This window comes from Erinaceus europaeus, chromosome 10 (assembly GCF_950295315.1).
Source record: "Erinaceus europaeus chromosome 10, mEriEur2.1, whole genome shotgun sequence".
NCBI classification, from domain to species: Eukaryota; Metazoa; Chordata; class Mammalia; order Eulipotyphla; family Erinaceidae; genus Erinaceus; species Erinaceus europaeus.
This window is the reverse complement of record NC_080171.1, coordinates 123,056,721-123,081,748: the sequence shown is the minus strand read 5'-3', so window position 1 is coordinate 123,081,748 and position 25,028 is coordinate 123,056,721. Positions and strand designations below refer to the sequence as shown.

Sequence of the window (25,028 nt, the reverse complement as noted above, 5' to 3'; positions counted from 1 at the left end):
TCTCTCTCTTTTTTTTTTTGCCTTCAGGGTTATTTGCTGGGTCTTGGTGCCTGTACTATGAATCTACTGCTCCTGCAGGTCATTTTTTTTATTGGATAGAACAGAGAGAAATTGAGGGGGAGGGGATAGAAAGGGAAAGAGAGGTGGTGCAAAGCGCAAGGACCGGCTTAAGGATCTCGGTTCGAGCCCCGGCTCCCACCTGCAGGGGAGTCGCTTCACAGGCGGCGAAGCAGGTCTGCAGGTGTCTGTCTTTCTCTCCTCCTCTCTGTCTTCCCCTCCTCTCTCCATTTCTCTCTGTCCTATCCAACAACAATGACGGCATCAATAACAACAATAATGACTACAACAATAAAATAGCAAGGGCAACAAAAGGGAATAAAAAATATTTAAAAAAAGAAAGAAAGAGAGGGAGAAAGAGAGACCCCTGCAGACCTGCTTCACTGTTTGTATAGCCTCTCCCCTGCAGGTAGGGAGGGCTTGACCGGGATCCTTCAAGGGTCCTTATGCTTTCGGCTATGTGCACTTAACTGGATGTGCCACGGCCTGGGTCCCACAAAGCCATTCTCTGTGACCTTAGGCACTACAATACACTCTCCCGTCACCAATGCCCACCTCCAGCTGGCAAGCGTGACAGGGACTGGATACCTTTTGACCTGGATCAGTTTGTGAGAGCCCAGCTCGGCACACGTGGCCGGCTGGCCTAACTTCCACTTCAAATGACTGTCAGCCAGCGGACCATGCTGTCAACTACTCTTCCTGCTCAGCTGCCTTTTTTTTTCCTCCTTAGCATTTACTTATGCTTTACTTTTTTGTTTTGTTTTCTTTATTTAAAGTTCTATCTATCTATCTATCTATCATCTGTTATTGGGTAGAGACAGAGACAAATTGAGAAGGGAGGGGAGATAGAAAGGGAGAGAGTCAGAGAGACACCTGCAGCCCGACTTCACCACTCGTGAAGCTTTTCCCCTGCAGGTGGGGACCGGGGACTTGAACCCGAGTCCTTGCTCATTGTAGTGTGCGCACTCTGCTGGATGTACCATTGCCTGCCCCTTCTTTAATTTCTTTTTTAAAATTTTATTTTATTTTTTATATTTATTTATTTTCCCTTTTTGTTGCTCTTGTTTTTTTTTTTCATTGTTGTTGTAATTATTACTGTTGTTGTTGATGATGTCATCGTTGCTGGATAGGACAGAGAGAGAGAAATGGAGAGAGGAGGGGAAGACAGAGGGGGAGAGAAAGACAGACACCTGCTGACCTGCTTCACCGCCTGTGAATCGACTCCCCTGCAGGTGGGGAGCCGGGGGCTCGAACCGGGATCCTTACACTTGTCCTTGGGCTTTGCACCACATGCGCTTAACCCACTGCACTACCACCCGACTCCCCCTTCTTTAATTTCTTATTGTTTTCTTTCTACTTACACAAATCTGAAAGCCAAGGAACTTTTTTTGTTTGTTTCCTCCTTATCCTATTTCACAAGACTTGGTATCCTCTCTCTACACCGTGGAACCTAGAGCCTGAGCTATGTGGAACAATCCGGAATGTCATCACACAGCTGAAGAGATCTTGCCTATCCTGTCCCAGTGCATCTTGTAAACCCAAGAGAACCCCAGTGTGCTCAGAGGCTGTATGGGAGTAAACAGGACTGTCTACTGGGAGGAGGCTGGAGCACTCGGTGCCCACCTGTCTTCCTCCAGGAAGCAAGGGGACCGTGCAGAGACACTGGCCTGTGACCTGTGTCCAGAGCAGGGAACATCATGCTCGATGGGAGCTCAGTCAGGCCAAGCCCTCCGTGGACCTGCAGCCTGGATTGCTGAATGGCTTCTGCTCACTGCAAACTCTCTGTGCTCTGGAGAGTAGACACGCGGACCGGACCGGAGCAGTGCGGTGGGTCTGCTCCACAGAGTGAGCGGGGCTTGAAGTCTCTGAACAAGCACATTCAGCCAGCCCCCCCCCCCCCACACACACACACAACACTGGGAAACAGGATGTGTGAGGAAGTGAAGAAAATGCACCATTCCTTCCTGTTGGTTTCAGCAAGATGAGGAATGATTACCTGGGTCTGCAGAGCCAGGCAAGTGGGCGGCCCAGAGTCCCTGTCTGTGTGGTCAGGCAGTTAATTATTCATTCCACTCCCAGAAACCCCCTTCGCAAAGGAAAAACAGGAAAAACTAGTTGAAATTCGACGCCCTCCTGTGCTTTGAGGCAACTGAAATCCAGCTCCCTCAGTGCCTCCACAGGTGAGAACCCACTGGCCTGCTGTCCCCCAGGCTTTCCGACCACACCACCCAGCAAGCACACGTTTAGTCTTCAGTTAACATCTAAGCTGCTACTCAAGATACTGCATTAAAAATATCACTTTGCACATAGGCTCTTGTCATTTGCCAAAATGTAAAAAAGAGTAACTTAAAGGCCGGCAAGATAGCTCGACTGGGAAGCAGCCCCCGTTTGCAATCCGTGCTCTAGGCTCCCAACTCACACGACATAGGGGACACTCAGTCTGTGTCAGTCTGTGGTGTGGTGTCTCTCCCCTTCTGTCTGAAAAAGGCAGCCCAGAGCAGTGAGGCCCTGCTGACAAAAAAAAAAAAGGAGGAGGAGGAGGAGGAGGAGGGGGAGGGGGAGGGGGAGGGGGAGGGGGAGGAGGAGGAGGAGGAGGAGGAGGAGGAGGAGGAGGAGGGTGTATTGCACCAAAGCAAAGGCCTCTGGGGACTAAGGAGAGGGAGAAAACTGAGGAGACTTATTACACAATGAATTGAAATTGTCTGCGTATGACAGTGAGGGCAATGTAAAGCATTAACCATCCCCCCAATAAAAAATATAACGATTACTGAGGCCAGCACTAAAGTCAGTATAAATTTATTCGTCTTGGGGGCCGGGCGGTGGTGGTGCACTGGGTTAAACACACCTAATACAAAGCGCAAGGAACCGCACAAGGATTCGGGTTTGAGCCCCCAGCTCCCCACCAGCGGGGGGGGGGGGGGGGGGGACAGGGGGAGGAAGCAGATCTTCATGTGTCTAGCTTTCCCTCCCCTCTAAATTTCTCTCTGTCCTATCAAAATAACAATAGCCACAAGAGCAGTGGATTGGGCGTGTAGGCACCGAGTCCCAGTGATAACCCTGGAGGCAATTAATCAATAAATACATAAATAAAATATTTGACATTATCTGCCCTCACTGAGTGCTTAGGAAGGCAGGTAGTCCGTCTGGGTGGCTGAGTCCTTCCAGAGTGAAGTGCCCAGTCTCACTCCTTCCTTAACTTTGCCTCAACTGCCCTGCAGATCCTCGTGTGAACACTTGTGAGAACAATCCCTGCAGTCTAAAAAGCCCTCCTCAGACATTCTTTTGGTCAAATGTGTTTGAAAACAAAGACTCTGGGGGATGGTAGGAAGGTAATATGCATGACACAACCCTAACCCTTAACTGCCTCCTCTGACCTGTTAGGTCCAAGGTCAGGTTTGGGTCCCGGGCTTTCAGAATAGCTGGTGAAAGGGGCCAGATGGTGCCACACCTGGTTAAGTGCACACATTATAGTGCACAAGGACCTGGGTTCAAGCCCCCACCCCACCCCATCCCCACCTGCAGGGGGAAAGCTTCACAAGCAGTGAAGCAGGTCTGCGGGTGTCTCTCTGTCTCTCTCCTTCTCTATCTTCCTGTTCCCTCTCAATTTTTCTGTCTCATCAAACACAATAAACGAAGTTAGTAAAAGAAAAAGCAGTGTGTGTGTGTGTGTGTATGTGTGTGTGTGTGTGTGTGTGTGTGTGTGTGTGTGTGTGTGTGTATGAAAGGAAAAAAAAGAAAGAATTGCAAGTGAAGGAGTGTGCCCACCCTCTCCAGATGCCAGGTAGGGAGAGCAAAGTGTCCCTTGCAGCTTCCACCTTCTGAGGCCTCTCTGCCAAGTTCATGCTGAGGGTGGGGGATGTGTAGTGATGGGGTGGTGGTGGGATTGGCATTGGGGGTGGACAGTTGGGGGAGGAAGGAGCTTGCGGGAATGTGAAGCCTGTCCTCTTAAAGGTTCTTATATCTTTAAAGAAAGAAGGAATCGGGCCAGTGGTGGTACACCCGGTGAAACACACATGGTACAAAGCACAAGGGATCCAGGTTCAAGCCCCTGCTCCCCACCTGCAGGTGTCTCTCTATGTCCCCCTCCTCTCAATTTCTCTCTGTCCTAGCCAATAAATAGGAAAAAAGCAAAAAGAAAAGAAAGCATTCTAGCCATATTTGGCAATACCTCTTGTGAGGGTCCTGCCAGAGTTCTGGGTGTTGGATGGTTGTGATCTGTGTCTGTTTATTTCTTTATTTAGTCTCCAGGGTTATTGCTGGGGCTCAGTGCCTGCACCACAAATCCACTCTTCCTGAAGACTCTTTTTCCCCCTATTTTGTTGCTCTTACTGTTTTTTCTTAATTGTTGTTGTGGTTATTATTATTATTGTTGTTATTGATGTCGTCATTGTTGAATAGGACAGAGAGAAATGGAGAGAGGAGGGGAAGACAGAGAGGGGGAGAGAAAGACAGACACCTGCAGACCTGCTTCACCGCCTGTGAAGCGACTCCCCTGCAGGTGGGGAGCCGGGGGCTCGAACTGGGATCTTTATGCCGGTCCTTGCGCTTAGCGCCACCTGCGCTTAACCCGCTGCGCTACCGCCCAGTCCCCTGATCTGTGTCTATTTACAGACTATTCTGAAACGTCACATAACACTGCTGCTGATGTGCTGTCTTTATAAATTACAAAATGGGGTAGCTTGGTGTACCCTTAGAGACAGTTAATATTTATTTGTAGGGGTGTGTCTGTGTTTTTAAAATCATCCTCCCTCAAGCCCGCCCCTCATCTCTTCCTTGTTCTCATTCTCTCCTTCAAGTCGTGGTTAGTCTTCACAGAAAAATAAATAAACCAACATTCTTTACCTTGGCCCTCTGCACTGTCGGGAAGTGTTGGCACCATACTGTTTGGCACAGCTCAGACACTCACCTCCATTCTATCTGCAAAGGCATTCTGCTCCATTCACTGAAGTGCTGCTCTTACACAGCCAGTCTCCAGATGTTCATTTTATACCTCATTTCCATCTCAAGAGGTAACCGAGGCAATTCATGAACTATAGCTTAAATTTTAAAAACAAATTAATGTGGGGGATGGGTGGACACACTTGGTTAAGTCCACAGATTACAGTGAACAAGATCCCGGGTTTGTGCCCCCATCCCCACTTGCAGGGGGAAGCTTTCCTGGGGTGAAGCAGTGTTGCAGGTCTCTCTCACACACACCCCCCTTTCTGGCTGTCTCTATCCAATAAATAAGTAAATATAATAAAAAAAATTAAAAAATATATAAATGAATGTGTTCAATCCCCATTATCACCACAAGCCAGAGCTGATCAGTGCTCTGCTCAGTCTCTTTCTCACTTTATCTCCTTAAAAATAAATAAAGGAAGGCAGAGGGTAGACAGCATAATGGTTATGCAAACAGACTCTCATGCCTGAGGCTCCAAAGTCCCAGGTTCAATCCCCTGCATCATCATAAGCCAGAGCTGAACAGTGCTCTGGTTAAAAAAAAATAAGTAAATAAATAAATACACAAATGAAAAAATTCTTGAAAAAGTTACAGGAAATTTTTTAAAAAGCCTAATGTGTCGTTAAGCACATGCTCGTGAATCACAAACAAACTGAGCACTAGAGATTCTCATTACCCACAGGCACTGCACTTTCCTCGAGACTGTCTGGGAAACCTTTATTCTCCCTGCTCAGATGATTTGAATATTAATAGTAACAAAGCACCGCGGATTGTATTTTCTTTTTCGAAAAGAGCCAAGGAGAGTAAAAGCAATCCGACCCGACTATTTTGGATCTCTGCTGTCATAAACGGAAATATCTTACTAAACGTCAACTCCTTCAAGAAGCCACACTAAGCACTGTGACTCTGTCAGGCTGGAGGGTGCGGGCGTGTTTGAATTGTCAGCTGGGGCGCAGGCTCAGGGTCTGGAACAGCTCGAGGCTGTGACTAAGCTGTGTGATTTTGACAGCCGGCAGCGGGATGCTGAAGTAGGAAGGGGCAGGAATGCGGAACAACTGAAAGGAAATGGGCGCTGACCTTTGGATGCGAATTAAGTACGAGAACGAGGTGGGAAATGGGTCACTGGGAAGGCGGCCATTCTGATGACCTACAGTAAGTCTCAGCGCTTCTGCGGTTCCTGATGACCTGGTCAGGTCTCCACATAAAGGTCTCTCTCTAGTCACCCTCAGGTACCTGGCTGAAAGGTAATAAAACAGTTGCCTTATCTTCCAAAGGTAGAGTTAGTCCAACCTCTGTCTTAGACACAAACACACTGACACACACACACACTCCACACACACACACTCCACACACACACACTCCACACATATACACTCACACACACCACACATATACACTCACACACACCACACATATACACTCACACACACCACACACACACACCACACTCACATTCACACACCACACATACACCACACTCACACACACTCACACCACACATACACACCACACTCACCACACACACAGACTGACCACACACACTCACAAACACACACTCACACACACACAGTCACACACACTCACACACACCTCACAGACACACACCACACACACACACACACACACACTCACACATACTCTCTCTCACACACACACACACACACAGCAGAGGAGGTGGGGGGTGGGGGGAAAGGCAGGAATTTGTGTTTGGTTTTTCTCCATGGATTTCAAACAGGAAGTGAGCAGTCTTGCACCACGAGCTTTTACAGAGCTTCAGATAAACTGCCAGCATCGCCTGCCCTCTTTGGGGGGCTAATGGGAGAGAGGGCCGGGGCTCAGGCCCACGTGACAGTCTAGGAGAGTGGCCCACGCGGATGGGAATGCGGGAAGTCTTCTCCGGGGCCTTTCTAAGTGTGAAGGACTGAGTCAGGACTTTGGGATGGAGGGAAGGGGGGAAGGGAGTCACCGTCGCACGCCGTGACTCATTGTGTGCTGTTAGCTGGGCCAGTTGGAGAAAAAAGTTTTTCAAAAAAGCTGCAACAAATCTCCTTTAAGTACTAGCACAGTAAGGAAATTCCTCCCTTTCAGGCTGAATGCCACGCACACAAAAGGGCTCCTGTTGACATCTCATTTACAATCTCCCCCAGGACACAGACAAGACCATTTCAATAAACCCCGCTCAGAAACACCTTTTGTTCACAAGCTTCAACTAGCTACAGGCTACCACCACTCCCGACTGTTTTGCAAAATAAAAGATTTAGAAGGGGAGTGGGTGGGGAATCTGGAAGCAGTGAAAGAGGAAGAAAAAAAAAAAAAGGCCCCTTTGACCTGCTGTTGTCAGAGTAGGTTTGAAGAAGAAAGTTAATGATTCTTTTTTTTTTTTTTTTTTAAGTACCTAAGAGATGTCTGTTACCTTCTTGAAGTGATTGCGAATTCTAAACTGGATGCCAGTGGTGTGTAGAAAGGAGCTAACTCCCGCCAACACTTTGGTTAAATGAAAAGCCAGAAGTTGTGCTGACCCTATTTTCAGCCTTACAGAAAACCCGGCAGCAGCCAAAGGAGCGCCAGGTGAGCCTTTGATCTGATGCCTTTGCTGGAGATTTAAATGCTCTCCCCCGACCCCTCTAGAGAGCACTGCTCCGCACTGGCTTATGGCGGTGTGGGGGGGAATTGAACCGGGGACTTTGGAGTCTCAGGCATGAGAGTCTCTTTGCATAACCATTATGCTATCTATCCCCGCCACTTTTTTTTTTTCTTTTTGCTGTGTCCTTTCTAAGTAGAATTCCCCAGCTCTGTGTTGGAGGCCACATCTATCCTTTAATCATTTCTCTCAGTTCCACCTATACTGTTTTGTCTCCTTTCTTGGTAAACTTTCCTGGACTTACAGAACATGCTTAAATGCCTTCCCTTCAGGACTGGGGAGGGGGACGACAGCATAATGGTTACGCCAAAGACTTTAATGCCTGAGGCTCTGAAGTGGTAGGTTCAATCCCCAGCACCACCATAAACCAGAACTGAGCAGTGCTCTGGACTTTCTGCATCTCTCCCACTAAAAAAAAAAAATCATCATGGGAGTCGGGCGGTAGCGCAGCCGGTTAAGCACGTGGCACAAAGTGCAAGGCCCAGCGTCAGGATCCCAGTTCGAGCCCCCAGCTCCCCACCTGCAGGGGAGTCACTTCACAGGCGGTGAAGCAGGTCTGCAGGTGTCTATCTTTCTCTCCCCCTCTCTGTCTTCCCCTCCTCTCTCCATTTCTCTCTGCCCTATCCAACAACGAACGACATCAACAACAACAATAATAACCACAACAAGGCTACAACAACAAGGACAACAAAAGGGGAAAAAATGGCCTCCAGGAGCAGTGGATTCATGGTGCAGGCACTGATCCCCAGCAATAACCCTGGAGGCAAAAAAAAATCATAAAATAAAACCAGTGCTCTTCCTTCAGGGGCACCTCACGTAAGGGGCGCGTCTGCACTTGCTCCCATTGTCAAATGGAACACAGGCTTCTCAGAAGCTCATCACTGCAGACAGCCCCCACGGGCCGCTTACTTCCGTGTCCCTTTATCTCCCCGGAGTTCCAGCCAAATGATCCGTGATTGCTCTCGGCGGTTCTCTCCCATCTCTCAGATCCCTTGGAGTGGGTCCACGCCCTCCCACCTAGCTTTCTTCTCCCGATTCTTTCATCTCTTCCAGGTGTCCCAAACCACAAGTGAAGTCAATTGAGACAGGCCCTAGAGTTTTGTCACTTACAAAGGGAAATAATGTCCGAGTACAAGAAAGAAAGAGGGGCCGCGTGCTGGGCACCTGGTTGAGTGCACGTATTACAATGTGCAAGGACCCGGGTTTGAGCCCCCGGTCCCCGCTTGCAGGGGGGGAAAGCTTTGTGAGTGGTGAAGCAGGGTTGCAGGTATCTCTCTGTCTCTCTCCCTCTCTATCAACTCCACCCTTCTTGATTTCTGGATGTCTCTATCCAATAAATAAAGGTAATACAAAGTTTTTAAAAGTCATATATCAGGAGTTGGGCTGTAGTGCAGCGGGTTAAGCGCATGTGGTGCAAAGCGCAGGGACTGGCGTCAGGATCCCGGTTCGAGCTCCCGGCTCTCCACCTGCAGGGGAGTCGCTTCACAGGTGGTGAAGCAGGTCTGCAGGTGTCTGTCTTTCTCTCCCCCTCTCTGTCTTCCCCTCCTCTCTCCATTTCTCTCTGTCCTATCCAACAACATCAATAACAACAATAACTACAACAATGAAAACAAGGGCAACAAAAGGGAAAATAAATATAAAAAAATTAAAAGTCATATATATGTATTTAAAAAAAGAAAGAAAAATTATGTGTTTTTGTGAGACTTATGTCAGCTTGTAATGTATATCCCCAAATCTGTGTACATTCTGAGCAACAGGTAGAAAGAGCTTTGTTTGTCAAAATATCTCCAGCAAGGCTTTTTAAATTGGTCTCACCGGGTCTGTCTGGTCCTGCTTCCAAATCCTTGTCTACTTGGATGGGCTCTTGCTGAGTGGACAGGTCCTGCAGCTCTTCAGTCCACACACCTGCTGGCAGGTTCCTGTCCTGCAGCTAGACCCTTGCCATTCTGAGTGACCTGATTCCTGCTCAAGAGGACAGTCAGCTTTCAGAATTATACCCTTTACATTTGCTCATTCACACCGTCAAAGTTTCTGGCCTTTTCACATGTCCTTACTGTAGGTACTTTCTTAATTATTATTATTTTAAATATTTATTTATTTATTTCCTTTTGTTGCCCTTGTTTTATTGTTGTAGTTATTATTGTTGTCTGTCTTCGTTGTTGGATAGGACAGAGAGAAAGGGAGAGAGGAGGGGAGGACAGAGAGGGGGAGAGAAACATAGACACCTGCAGACCTCCTTCACCGCCTGTGAAGCGACTCCACTGCAGGTGGGGAGCCAGGGGCTTGAACCAGGGTTGAACCGGGATCCTTATGCCAGTTCCTTGCGCTTTGCGCCACCTGCACTAACCTGCTGTGCTACTGCCCAACTCCCCCCAATTATTATTATTTTTATTTTAACTTTTTTCTGACTTAATCATCAGAAGTAATGCTTATTTATTTATTGTTTAATTATTTTTTTAAACCAGAGCACTGCTCAGTTCTGGCTTATGGTGGAGTAAGGGATTAGAGTCTTTGCATAACCTTAATGCTATCTTGCCTTCACCCACCCCCCACCTTATTTATTTTTTCACCACTTCCTGTCACCAAAGGTCTGTGTCCCCACCCCTAGCCTGATAGATAACCACTCTAGTTCTCCCAGTTTTAGATATAAGTTGACATTTTGTTTTTTTCTTTCTTTCTTTTTTTACATTTAAAAAAATATTTTATTTATTTATTAATGAGAATGATAGGAGGAGAGAGAGAAAGAACCAGACATCACTCTGGTACATGTGCTGCCGGGGATTAAACTCAGGACCTCACGCTTGAGAGTCTGATGCCTTATCCACTGCGCCACCTCCCGGGCCACGGACATTTTGTTTTTTCACCTTTGACTGTTTTTTCACCTTTTTTTTTTCTCTATATCCTGCAAGGAGGGAAACCCCTCTGTAGCTGCCCTTCTCCTCCTGACCTGCTTCACTCAGCACCATCTTCCAATTCCAACCACTGTACCCCAAAGGACACGGTAGCATCCTTTTTATTGCTGCATAACACTGGTGAGTAGATATCTTGTCTTTTTTTTTTTTTTTTTTAAGAGTTCTATTTATGTGTGGTCCGGGAGGTGGCACAGTGGATACAGCAATGGACTCTCAAGCATGAGGTCCTGAGTTCAGTCCCCGGCAGCACATGTACCAGAGTGAATTCTTCTCTTTAAACAGCTCTTGGAACTTCTAGCAGGTCACTTTCTGACTTTAGTATCTTTAGTATTTGCAAAAGGAAGGGCAGTTTTCAGTGATTTCTAAGTCATCTTCCTGTCTGCTACTCTGAACCTCTGACTTGAACTTTTCCCTTATAAGAATCAGAGAAGCTAAGTGACTTTCTCAAAAGGATATTTCTGGGAGGCGGGCATTAATGCAGCGGGTGAAGCTCAGTGGTGCAAAGCGCAAGGATCAGTGTAAGGATCCCGGTTTGATCCCCCGGCTCCCCACCTGCAGGGGAGTCGCTTCACAGGAGGTGAAGCAGGTCTGCAGGTGTCTGTCTTTCTCTCCCCCTCTGTCTTCCCCTCTTTTCTCCATTTCTCTGTCCTATCCAACTACGAGAACAACAACAATAACTACAACAATAAAAGAACAAGGCCGTCAAAAGGGAATAAATAAATAAAATATTAAAAAAAGAGCTTTTGCACCAAGTATGCCTCAAAATTCTGTCATTTTAGGGGACTGGGTAACAGTGGGTGCACTTGGTAGAGCTGGCATATATACCAATATACAAGGACCCAGGTTCAAGCCTTTGGTCCCCACCTGCAAGAGGAGAGCTGGAGTACTGAAGTGATGCTCCAGGTCTCTCTCTCTCTCTCTCTCTCTGTGTTTCATTTCTCTCTTTCTATTCGACAAATACATATTTTTTACAATGTCTCATTTTAGTCATTTTTCTTATGCTAACATAAAAGGTATTAGAGTAACAACTGTGTAGTAATGTTGGATTACTTTGTGTTTTGCTGTAAACAAAGAGGGAGGCTGGGCCATGTGGGTGTGACTGGCAGGCATGACTAACATACAGCTGATATCATCAGCACAGGACGCAAAGCCCCAGAGGTCTTGCACAGATATGTAAGGGCAGGTCCGGGGGAAATGTGCCCCCCCCCCCACTTGGTGCCCCTGGTTCCCGGCCGCTCACCCTGCCCCTCCAGGTGTGGACCTGCTTCTGCCAGGACCTGCGCTTCATGCAAGCTGAGTGCTGGTGAGCACGTAGGACTCGCATTACGGGCTGCCTAGTCTGCTCTTTTGGCTTATTTTCCTACCGCAGTTTTTAAGAATCTGATCCACCTGCTAATTTTATAAAACCTGCAAAAGAGCCTTTTTCATTTTTACAATACTGTTAAATTATTTTTTTAGTTTTAGTCAACTTAGAACTTTCTAAAATTATTTATTTATTATTGGATAGAGACAGATATTGAGAAGAACGGGGGAGATAGAAAAGGAAAGAAAGAGACACCTGTAGCCCTGCTTCACTGAACACTCATGAAGTTTTCCCCCTGCAGGTGGGGACCAGGGGCTTGAACCTGGGTCTTTGTGCCCAGTAATGTGAGTGCTTAACTAGGTGCACCACCACCTGGGCCCAGGTAACATTTTTCTAAACCACAGTTCTTCCTGGAACAGTTTAAATTGATTTGATCTTAGGTTGATAATTGGGTTGGGGCTATGGCAAGACTACAGAATGTTTATAAACTTTGCATGCAATTGAAAAGCTTGGCAAAACTGAACAGATATGCTGTAAAAATTCCTTAGGCCAAAGAGGATGGTTTCTGCTCATTCCCCTATCAATCACAGCACCTGATTAAATAACAACAACAACATGGTGGCAAAGAGCTGAGCTGCACTGAAAAGGACCATTCTTCCAACACAGCTTAGGAGGAACTCAGCGATTTTCAAGGTGGTTAAGTCAAACAATTTGGCTAGGAGATAGGAAACAGTTTTTAAGAAGATAAGCAGAGGGACTGGGCGGTGGTGCACCTGGCTGGGTGCACATGTTGCAAAGCTAAAGGACCCATGTCTGAGCCCCAGTCCCCACCTGCATGGGGAGAGCTTTGCGAGTGGTGAAGCAGTGCGGCAGGTGTCTCTCTGTCTCTCTCCCCTTTCTATCACCCCCTCCCCTCTCAATTTCTGGCTGTCTCTATCCAATAAATAAATAAGTAAATTAATAAATAAAGTAGAACTGAAAGTGTTGGTAATCTGGGGTAGATGAGTTGGGACTAAGATCTAATCTTACTGTATTAAGTCCCAATTTGGGGAGCAGAAGGTGTCACTGTTTTCTTACACAGAAGCTTGCTCCAGTGTTCAGATGTGCGTAATGAATAGGCTTGAGAAGGCTCTGTTTGAATTTTTAGCAGGGAAGAAAGCCAGGCTGTAAGCAGAAAATCTCTGAGGGAGTTGCTGGAGAATTGGCCTTGGAACCATCCCTAAAGGAAAGAAAAATACCCAAGGGAGATCTTGGCAGGTAGGAGGAGGTAGGAGGGAGAGATAGCAAGTCCAGGCATCAAAGAAAGGGAGGCTATGAGTAAGGGGAGCCAGTAATACATTGTTTCCATTGCTTTGTCTGAGGCAGAGACAGCCTTGAGCTCTTTGTAAAGTGGGTAAACTTTCTGGATTCTTTTTCCAAAAAGGCAGAGATTGTCTGTAAACACACACACACACACACACACACACACACACACACACACACACACACACACACACACACACACACTCCCCCCCACCCCCACCCCCCTCTTTACCAGATCTTAGTCCTTTTGGTTTTGGTTCATGTACTCAATAGGTTAAGATCTCAGCTAGCCTAATAAGGGAGTTGTTCGTAGGGTGGCGGGGGGGAAAGATTGCATAAATAAATATTGCCAACATTTCATTCCTCAAGAATAAGTATGTAATTTAGTCTATGAAGTTGGCTTTAATTCCAAAGAGTGCAAAATCGGGACTTTCTCACACTGCTGATAGAACTACACTGGCAGCCAACACAATTCTCTGACTCCAAAGTCTTACTTATGCCCAGAAAGGAAAGAACTATATTGTATCCTTTACCAGTTATAGACAAGGAGTCGTGCAAAGTGCTTTTGTTTATACGAGACCATTATTCCGTTTTACAGTTTAGGAGAAGAGTAGTAACATTTAGGGTGGCTGCTGCCACCCACCTGCTGTAGTTGGTATTTTCCAAATGTTTGCAGGGATCTGCAAACTTCTACCAAGAGCTGCACAGTAAATACACAGGACTTGAGAATCAGACAGCCTCTGTTCTAACCACACTGAGCTCTACCTTGTGCAAAACCAGACACTAGATAAACAAACAGGCATGACTGCCTTGGAAAATGAACTAGTTTGCCAACCTCTGTTCTAGAATTTTTTTTTAAATTTTTTAATTTCTTTATTGGGGAATTAATGTTTTACATTTGACAGTAAATACAATAGTTTGTACATGCATAACATTTCCCAGTTTTCCATATAACAATACGACCCCCACTAGGTCCTCTGTACTGTTCTAGAATTTTTCATCAAATGTTGGATTTGGGTCCTTGTGCATGGTAATACTTTTAGTCTACCAGATGCCCCATCATCCAGCCCTCTATGAAGATTCTGGAAAAGGGAGGTGAGAGGGTCAGAGTCAAAGGAGAGATAATTACAGTATGTGAAAGCGAATGAAAAAGAGAGGGGTTGAAGATGCTAAACTGACTTTGAAGATAGGAGAAGGGGGGCCAGGAGGTGGTGCACCGGGTTAAGTGCACATAGTACTGAGTGCAAGGACCAACGCAAGGACCTGAATAGGATCCTGGTTCGAGCCCCCGGGTCCCCACCTGCAAGGGGGGGGTCACCTTACAAATGGTGAAGCAGGTTTGCAGGTGACTTTTTCTCTCCTCCTCCTCTCTATCTTCCCCTCCCCCCTCAATTTCTCTCTGTCCTAGCCAAAACAAATAAATAAATAATAAAAATAATTGAAAAAATGGCACAGGAGCAGTGGATTCATAGTGCCAGCACTGAGCCCCAGCAATAACCCTGGAGGCAAAAAAAAAAAAAAAAGATGGAAGAAAGGACCAGGAATATAATTGCACAGGGTGGGAGGAGACAGCATAATGATTATGCAGAAGGACTCAAGTCTGAGGATCCAAAGTCCCAGGTTCAGTTCTTCCCAGACCATAAGCTAGAGCTGAGCAGTGCTCTATTAAAAAAAACAAACAAAAAAGAAGGCAGGGTTGATAGCATAATGGTTATGCAAAGAGACTCATGCCTGAGGCTCCAAAGTCCCAGGTTCAATCTCCCACACTACCATAAACCAAAGCTGATAAAAAAGATCCCCCCCCAAAAATTGAGTATAAAAAATTCTTTTCCAGGGAGTCAGGCGGTAGCACAGTGGCTTAAGCGCAGGTGGCGCAAAGCCCAAGGAGCGGCATAAAGATCCCGGTTCAAGCCCCCGGGTCCCCACCTGCAGGGGAGTCACTTCACAGGCGGTGAAGCAGGTCTGCAGGTGTCTGTCTTTCTCTCCTTCTCTCTGTCTTCCCCTCCTCTCTCCATTTCTCTCTGTCCTATCCAACAACGATGACATCAACAATAGGTACAACAACAATAAGAAAAAACAAGGGCAACAAAAAGGAAATAAATTTAAAAAAAATTATTTTCCAGAGTGGGTGAGAGGTTCCGACTAGTATTATTCAATGTGTTGATCATGTTAATAGTAGTCAATAGCCACTAATTCCACATGCACTGGTATTAACCATGCCCTTTTTTTTTTATGTATCTATTTATTATTGGATAGAGACAGAGAAATTGAAAGGGGAGGAGAGACAGGGAGAGAGACAGACACCTGCAGCCCTGCTTCACCACTTCTGATTCTTTTCCCCGCAGATGGGGACCGGGGGCTTGAACCCAGGTCCTTGCCCCTGTGGTGTGTGGGCTTGGTGCTCCACCTCCTGGCCCCACCATGTGTATAGGGTCTGATTCACAAGCTCACCTACTGCGTGAGAGCCAGTGCACTTTGAGGTCTGCTTGTATCTCTCCCTGAAGTCCGAGGAGCCTCTGGAGAGGAAAAAGCCCCCAGAGTGCCTGCCAGGTGGTGGAACTTTCTGCCACAGGATGTAGGAGGAGCTCCGGGCGGCAGGGCATGCCGCTGCCTGCTGCCTCTCAACCTCCAGCATTCATTCCTCTGCCCAGTCCAGCCAGACCTGGTATTTTTCCTCCTCCTGCTCCCTGGTACCGGCCTCCCCATCACCCAGACAGCTGCTGCCACATCCCATTGCTTCCGAGGCGGAACCTAGGCCCCTTTAGCGCCTTTCTGGGTGCAAGGCGGTATCTGCCATGAGACGCATCGTCGGCTTACGGGAAACCAGACTTGGCCCGGCCACCTCCCCGTCCCTCCGGTCACGACGCTGAGATGAGTCTGCCTGATGTCAGCCTGTCCGCTGGGGCGAGGCCGTGAGCGTGGCCCTGAGACACCCTGCCACCTTGGGTGACCTGGGCTCTGTTCTCCGTGTCACTTGGCAGGTGTCCCCTCGCGGCGGCAGACGTGGCGTTCTTCTGGCTCACCCAGGCTGCTGCAGGGTTTTTCCTCAGCTACCACGAGTGCCCTGCATTCCAGGAAACAGGCTGGCAGAGCCTGTGGAATTTCAAAGCAAACAGCCGGGCACTGAAGGCTGCTGTCTCATTTTCTCTGACCCGTAGTTCACTTTGGAGCAGGCCCACTGACCACCCGAATCCTGCTCACTTTAACATTTGACTTTTCTTTGAAGGAAAAAAAAAATCTTTGTGATTTTCTTCTTTTCCTTCCTAGTATCAGTTAATTATTACTATTTTTTCCCAAGATTCATGATGACTCAAAAGCTTGAACTGGGGAAACCGATGAAGCTCTCTCCCCCTTTCAGTTCAAGTTCATTTAATTTATACTGTTTAAAGGCAGGGTTTTGTCAGAATATTATGTCTTGCATATGCTGAATGTCTGTGTCTGCCCCAGATGCACAGGTTGGAGCCTTAATCCCGATGTGATGGTATTCAAAGCAACAGGATCATTGCTGGGGCTCAGTGGCTGCACAAAAAGTCTTCTGCTTCTGGTGGCCATTAAAAAAAAAATCATTATCTTTATTTGTTGGATAGAGCCAGCCAGAAATTGAGAAGAAGGGGGAGCTAGAGAGGGAGAGTGAGAGAGACACCTGCAGCCCTGCTTCACTCGCAAAGCTTCAATCTTGCAGGTCTGCCATCAACCTGCTTCTAATATCAGATTCTTTTTTAAAAAATATATTTATTTATTCTCTTTTTGTTGCCCTTGTTGTTTTATTGTTGTAGTTATTATTGTTGTCTGTCTTCGTTGTTGGATAGGACAGAGAGAAATGGAGAGAGGAGGGGAAGACAGAGAGGGAGAGAGAAAGACAGACACCTGCAGACCTGCTTCATTGCCTGTGAAGCGACTCCTCTGCAGGTGGGGAGCCGGGGGCTCGAACTGGGATCCTTATGCCGGTCCTTGTGCTCTGTGTTACATGCGCTTAACCTGCTGCACTACTGTCTGACTCCTAATATCAGATTCTTAAGACACTGTGTCTATGTTGTTTATAACACAAGTAAAACATTCAGTTCTACCAGTACTTGCTGCCATCAATACTTGATTTCCAGAACTCTCTGGAGAAGAGCTCTAGGTGAATCTTATTGTTGTATAAAGTCCACCAAAACAGATATTAGGTAGACAGCAATGGTTTTATTACAAAGTCTTGTTTCATCAAGCTCATCTGTGATAAGTCAGCAAAAACTCAAAAATTAAAGCAACAATGATCTTTGGTTTTCTAAAACTGCTGTCTACTTACATTGGTTTCAAATAGAAAACCAAAAAAAACCATTTCCCCAAAGCTAGGGTGGGGGTAGATAGCTTAATGGTTATGTAAAGAGACTGTCATGCCTGAGACTCAAGGTCCCAGGTTCAATCCCCTGCATCACCACTAGCCAGAGCTGAGCAGTGCTCTGGTTAAAAAAAAAAAAAAAGAAGGAGTAAAATAAAAAATAAGTGAGTAAAAAGAGAAAAAGAAAAATCCCCATAGTTGTGGCCTGCGTCTTGGCTGCGTCCTGAGGGGCCTGTCACACGGAGATAGGAGGAGCCAGATGAGCTGCTTTGGTGAAGACCTGCTCACAGGGCCAGGGAAGACAGCACAGTGGCCCGGCGTCTGCAGAAGGCTTCCAGGCTTGAACCTGCGACATGCAGGTCCAGTCCCCGGTATCAGGAAGCCGGGGCTGAGCGGTGCTGTGGGAAGGCACCCCTTCCTAGATGAGCTCTCTGGAGGGCCACTTTGACACAGTCTCTCACAGCAACCCAGGCACACAGTCCTCAGAGCCAGAAGGTGCTGAAGCTTCCATTTGGAACTATGATATGATACAACTGCACTCTTGCCTTTCAGAGTTTTATTTTAGTTTTTAATTAGCTTAGGGGTCAGGTGGTGGCCCATGGACAGAACACACATGTCACCATGCACAAGGGATCTGGGTTCAAGTCCCTGGTCCCACCTGCAGGGGTTATTTCATAAGCAGGAGAGCAATGCTACAGGTATTGAATCTCTCTCTCTCATCCTTTTCTCCTTTCTTTCCCCTTCTTTTCCCAATAGAGACAAAGAGAAACATAAAGAGAAAAGGAAAAGGGGGAACATCGGTAGACTCAGTGACAACTCTGGTGGCAAAGAGAGAAAAAAGAGAAGAAATAAGTTCGCTTAGTGAGACAGACTACATGGTGATATTTCCGTAATGCTGTCAGCTCTCTAGGACACTAGTGGCTTGTATACTGTCGATACTTAGTAAATATTTGTTGAAAAACTCAGTATAAAGAAGGAGGAATGGAAGCAGGGAGATGGAGCCTTGGTAGAGCACAGTACTTGCTGCTGGCTGTGTGAGGTCCTTAGTTCAATCCCTGCTACACATACGCCGGAGAAGAACTGTACTCTGCCATCCTCTCTTCTAGTGTACGTGAATTGGTCTTTAAGAAAGATAGGTACAGGCAGACGGGCGGTGGCGCAGCGGGTTAAGCGCACGTGGCGCAAAGCGCAAGGACCGGCATAAGGATCCCAGTTCGAGCCCCCGGCTCCCCACCTGCAGGGGAGTCGCTTCACAGGCGGTGAAGCAGGTCTGCAGGTGTCTGTCTTTCTCTCCCCCTCTCTGTCTTCCCCTCCTCTCTCCATTTCTCTCTGTCCTATCCAACAACGAACAACGTCAACAACAATAAAACAAGGGCAACAAAAGGGAATAAATAAATAAATAAATATTAAAAAAAAAAAAAGAAAGAGAGGTACAAGGGCCCAGGCAGTGGTGCGCCTAGTGAAGCGCAAATGGACGCAGGTTCAAACCCCCGGCCCCCGCCTGCAGGGGAAAGCTTTACGAGTGCTGAAGCAGGACTGCAGGTGTCTCTCCATCTCTCTCCCTCTCTATCTCCCCACCCCTCCCAATTTCTCTCTGTCTCTATCCAATAATAAATACATAAATAAATAAATACATAAGCAAGACAGGTAGGTAGGTAGAAAGGGAGGGAGGGAGGGAGAAAGGAAGGGAAAAGGGGTGACTGGCAGAAGGTCCCATAGGAGACCAAGAGCTGCCCTGTCCTCAAAGCCAGGAGGCTCTTACTCTAAACCTCAAAATGAAATCCTTGATTTCAAGGCCAAGAAATGCAGAATGACATACTCCCAGGACAAGGTCCAGACGTATGTCTACTGTGTAGTTATGGGATATAATCTTCAAGAGTACTTCAAAAGAACGAGGACATAGAAGACTTGCCATGGCAAGACACAGAATAGCAGACTCCTCACATTGGTCTGAAATGAATCTTGGGCACGACGAATACTGGGAAGCAACCTACAAACTTCCCATACGGAGGAGAGCAGTGGCGGCCCACCATACTGTACCCTGCATTACAGCTGCGGCCACTCGCCAGAGCCAGCACCTGCTCAAACTGTGCTCTTCCCAGTCTGCAGAAGTAAATGTGAGACGTTTTCTTAAGTGAGAGTCGAATCCTGACTACTGTTGAAAGCAAGAAAGCCTCGCAGGGGCTGGGTGGTGGTGCACCTAGTTGAGCACACACATTACACTGTGCAAGGACCTGGGTTCAAGCTGTACTCCCTAGAGCTGCCACTTAGATCCTGGGATGTCAGGTATATGTTGCCATATTTGCAGACTAGACACCGTCCAGTCCACTAGACAGATACATCTCTGTAGAGCAGCTGACCTATGAACAAGCACTTTTCGATATTTTTATTTGTTTGCTATTGGGTAGAGACAGAGAGAAATTGAAAGGAGAGGAGGAGATAGAGAAGGAAAGAGACAGAGAGACACCTGCAGCCCTGGTTCACCACTCACAAAACTTTCCCTCTGCAGGTGGGGGCCAAGGGCTTGAACCCCGGGCGCTTGAGCACTGTGTGAGGAATAGAGAACCCCACTCTATGCCACATGACTGCTTAGCACCGAGTGCCCAGACTTATATTTATCTTGGGACCACACCTGAAAGTAAGATTTCCAGGGAAGCACTACTTCACTGGGTGTAGTTTAATCTCTTGACCTATTTGAGACATGGTCTCAGTTCCCTGTGGAGTCAGCCCGAGCTGATGAACTAAGAAGTTCTTATGACTGGTTGTGAATGGCAGAAGGGGAAGTGCCAATATTCCACACATGCTAGCTATGCCTTTTGAACTTGCCATGCTGGGGGCAAAAATTTTAAGTCCTGAAGGTCTCTACAGGAGAACCACACATATATATATATTATTGGGTACAGACAGATAGAAATTGAGAGGGGAGGGAGACAGAGAAGGAGAGAGACAGAGAGACACCTGCAGCCCTACTTCACCACTCGTGACGCTTTCCCCCCCGGAGATGGGGACCTGGGGTTTGAACCTGGGTCCTTGTGCACTGTAATTAGTGTTTGCTTAACCAGGTGCGCCACTGCCTGTTCCCAGTCCTGAAGGTTTTAACCGCTGCAGAAACTTCCCATTATTAATAGGCACAGATTGTTACAGGTCATTTGCCTTTTTTTGTTTTTTTATACTTTCAATTGCTATTGTCCACTGTCTAATCCGCACTCAGGAGGACAGTCCATGACTTAGGACCCGGCAGGGCTGACAGCTGCGAAAATGTAGTTTCAAAGGACCTTTTTTAAAAAAAATTATTTATTTCATTTATTTTGAAAGAGATGCAGAGAGAGAGACATAGAGAGAGAGAAACACCAGAACACTGCTTAGCTCTGGTTTCTCTGCATGGTGCGGGGAATTGAACGTGGGTTTTTTTGTTTTATATTTACTTATTTATTTTCCCTTTTTTTTTTGCCCTTGTTCTTCATTGTTTTTGTAGTTATTAATGTTGTTATTGATGTCATTGTTGTTAGATAAGACAGAGAGAAATGGAGAGAGGAGGGGAAGACGGGGGTGGGGGGGGAGGGAGAGAAAGACAGACACCTGCAGACCTGCTTCACCGCCTGTGAAGCGACTCCCCTGCAGGTGGGGAGTGGGGGCTTGAACCGGGATCCTTACGCCGGTCCTGGCGCTTTGCGCCACGTGCGCTTAACCCGCTGCGCTACCGCCCAACCCCCTGAACCTGGGGTTTAGGAGCCTCAGGCATGAGAGTCTGTCTGCATGACCGTGATGCTGTTCTCCCCGCCCTCAGAGGACCTCTTTATCAAGTCTTTAAACTTCCTCTTACCGCCCCTCCCCTACAAGTGCTACTCCCGTCACTGTCTGGGCACTGACAACACACAGGGCCCTGGAGTTTCTCGGGGGTTATTTTCTAGGACTAAGGAAAATGTCAGTGCCCAGAGAGCACCTGGTTGAACACACATTACAGTTCGAGCCCCCGGTCCTCAACTGCAGGGGGAAAGCATCGCGAGTTGTGAAGCAGGGGTGCAGGTGGCTTTGTGTCTCTCTCCCTATCTCCCCCCTCCTCTCAATTTCTTTCTGTTTCTATCCAATACATAAATAAAAGATGAGAGACCAAGAAAGCGAGAGAGATGGAGATGTGGACACTAACATTATCAGAGGTCCTGGGACATTCCAGACCCCAAGGAGCACACATTCCAATACGGCCTGGCCTGTGGTCACTCCGGGCTCTTTAATTTGTTTGACGACACAGTATACAAAGGATCCTTGTCGGTATGGTGAGGCAGACGTGGACTTGTATATCTGGATACTTCTATCAACAAATCTCATGCACCAAATGCCAGCCAGATGACCAACTTGGGTTCCTGCGTTCATGAGAAGCTGGCAGAAGCGTGGAGCAGATGGGACATGATGGGTAGTCCACCTGCCTACCACAGGTCTGCGTCCTACCATGCATCGGAGAAACGGGGTTGCAGAAGGTGATTCTAAGCGCCATGGGAATGGAACAGGAGTCCCACGGAACCACTGTGCCCCCTGAAGATACTCGAGTCACAAGTATCTGTGACATGACAGACTTATGGACACACTAACTGCACTGGGAGGTGACTATGCAGTTATTGGAGAAAAGTGTTTCTTTTTAAAAATTTTTATTTATGAATTTTTTTTTTTTTGCCTCCAGGGCTATCGCTGGGGCTCGGTGCCTGCACTGTGAATCCACTGCTCCTGGAGGCCATTTTTTGTCCCTTTTGTTGCCCTTGTTGTTTATCATTGTTGTTGTTGTTATTATTGTTGTTGTTGTTATTGCTGTCATTGTTGGATAGGACAGAGAAACCCAGAAAGGAGGGGAGAGAAAGACAGACACCTGCAGACCTGCTTCACCATCGGTGAAGCGACTCCCCTGCAGGTGGGGAGCCCGGGGCTCGAACCAGCACCCTTAAGCCGGTCCTTGTGCTTTGCGCCACATGCACTTAACCCGCTGTGCTACTGCCCGACTCCTGAAGACTCTTTCATGACTTCCTGGCATGGATGTTGCCTCTACTCTTGCCATGGTCTCAACTCTACCTCCCCCGATGGACGGCTGTTTCTCTCGCAGCTCTGTTTTCTCAGTCTAGGATGATCAGTGTAAAATCAGAGTCTAGAATTCACCAGTGTTGTCATTCGACCTTTACAATTTTTTTCCCTAAAAGCTAAAGTTTTCCCCTTGTCCAAATATTTTTTATTGCAAAAATAATGAAAGCATTAAGGTGCGTTTGAGTATAATTTTAAAGGACACTTTACTTTTAATATCACCATTTCAAAGGGCATTCTGGTTTTAATCTTACCACTAGTGTGCTATTCATGGATTTTAAGTACTTTTCTGCTGATGCTAAAAGCTTATGTGAAGCTGCAAAGTGCAGAAGGGGGCAGCCCTGCTTCAGGAAGAAAACCAGGAGTCGCCACCGCCTGGCAGAAACTCTCAGGAGGAGGCAGCAAATGGAACCTTTGCGGATTCTCCTCTCATGCATTCAATGATTGTTTTTCCTTATTAAGAGAAAAGGACAAGCTAGTCTACCTACCGAAGACCTTCATGTTATTTTTCAGAGCTCAAGGATAAGCCAGAACAGAGCAGTTTCCAAAGGGAAGGAGACAGGTTTCCTGTTTGGGTGCGAGTCCTCTCTCCTGACTCACATGTTGTGCAGCTAGCTGGAGTTCAGTCCACGGGCGGGGAACAGCGAGTCGAGGACTCAGTGTCGCGTCGGTGTGGTCTGCTTGTAGGTCCCGAGACAGTCCCCGACACACAGAGCATGCTGGTCCAGACCTCACATTCCGATGCACAGACTACATGCACGATGCACACACAGCGCCCGCACGGTCGCAACAGAGCATGCTTCCCAGCTTTCAAGCCTCCAGCAGCCTCAGCCGGTAAGCTGCCCGAAGGTGCTGATTCATGGCGGGAGTGGGCCTGGCGCAGGGACCCACTCCAGACAGCATCCTGTGTGCCCCGAGATGAGGAGGCTGCAACAGCCCCCACACTCACCTGCTTCCTAGTCTCATCTTTCCTCACTCCATCTTTCTCTGATTTGGGGGTGCAGCCAAGCCAGGCTGCCCTGAAGTAGCCTCCAGCAACATTGTTTGCCTGTTGTTGTTGTTTGTTTGTTTAACTAGCTAATACTTTTTTTGGCTTAGAAAATACAGTTCTGCTTTCCCCTCCTTTTGTTACTAGTGAATGCTGTGTGTCAGTCAGCCAGGCCGCTTCAAGCTGTGACTTTGAAACTATTGATAAAAACTCCAAACAGTCTAGGGTGGGCCAACGGTTATCTGGAGTTGCACAGATAACCAGCTGAAACTCAGCGTTCACTGTGGTTGGTGTTTCTGCTGGTAAGCTCGTCCTCACGGGCCGGCTAGACGTTGTTGCCTTGCGAGGGACGAAGGGGAAGGGGCTGGCTAGTCTCTCAGTGAGACCTGGTGCAGAAGGGGCTTGCAGTCCAGCAGGGCCTGCAGAGGCTGGAATCAGCACCACCCCTGTCTTTGCTTCCTGAGACGATATCATCTTGCTCCTCTCTCAAACTGGAGGCAAGACTGCCTGCACTTTCTGGCCCTTCTCTGACTTCACAATCATAATAGACCTTTTGCCATGAATGTCAAACAACTTGCCTTTTCATAGCTGTTTTTTTTTTCCCTTCTTTAATGTCATGGTACTAAATACACAAAAGGGACGGAACCCTCACTTAGAGGCTGCCAGTCACATGAAGCCGTGACGGAGTCTGTCTCCTGACTGTAGACGACCCAGTCTCCTTGCTAGAATTCAGAAGTCAGTCTTGCGACTGCTATTCCTCCTGCATCTGTCTCTCCCCACCTCCACACACTGCTAACCATCAAGCCACATCTTCTGCATTTACAGACTCACCTTAAAGCCCACCACCTCTTCCCAAGAGCCTCCCTTGATTAACAAGAGGCTGAAGACAACCTCTAAGCACAGCCAACAAACGCCTGAGAAACAAGAACGCACACACAGCCCCGACAAACACAGAAACTCACAACCCAGAGAACATCGAGTTCACACCGTATGTTGCTGTGAGGGTATGGGATACAGTTCATACCCACAAGCACGTGGTCATTGTGGGGGGCCTTTTCCCTTAGCACTCGTTGGGTTCCTCAGCTAAATATTCAGTGTGGCTTCCTTCTCATCAGCCCTTTCCCTCAACATTGGAGCACTGGCACTTCGCAGACAGACCCTGAGCCTGGGATGGCCAGACGCCTTCCTCACTGAGCTTTCTCCTTATGAAACTTTTGTGGTTCCGTGTCTACACACTTCCCAGGGGCCCAAATCTCTCCAGAGAAGGACTGCGCAAAGAATGTGGCACAGAGATGCCTGTGGAAGCCCAAGAAAGGCTGCTGGCGAACGAGGTGGGTCTCTAAAGAACCCAGGACCTGCAGCAGTCACGCCAGGAAGTATGGACAGACATCTCCACGAGGCTCAGTCAAGGCCATGGATGGAGGGCTGAGAGACTGGTGGCGTAAAATGATGAGAATGAAGAGAAACACAGATGGGATGATGGTAGCTGGCAATTAGA

General features: G+C 47.5%; 1 protein-coding gene and 1 long non-coding RNA gene across 17 annotated transcripts in view; one reads left to right on the top strand and one right to left on the bottom strand.

The window, feature by feature from the left end:
• DLGAP1 (DLG associated protein 1) overlaps positions 1-25,028 on the bottom strand; it is an 825,909-nt gene that overhangs the window by 96,840 nt on the left and 704,041 nt on the right. The window lies entirely within an intron of this gene.
• On the top strand, positions 5,908-24,931 carry LOC132540953 (uncharacterized). 2 transcript variants are annotated; one of them, XR_009552169.1, is made up of 3 exons: positions 5,908-6,093; positions 7,392-7,567; positions 10,550-11,187. It is a non-coding gene; the product is annotated as an uncharacterized LOC132540953 (long non-coding RNA). The 2 variants fall into 2 exon arrangements; XR_009552168.1 differs by lacking the exon at positions 10,550-11,187 and adding an exon at positions 24,356-24,931 and having other exon boundaries at positions 5,909-6,093.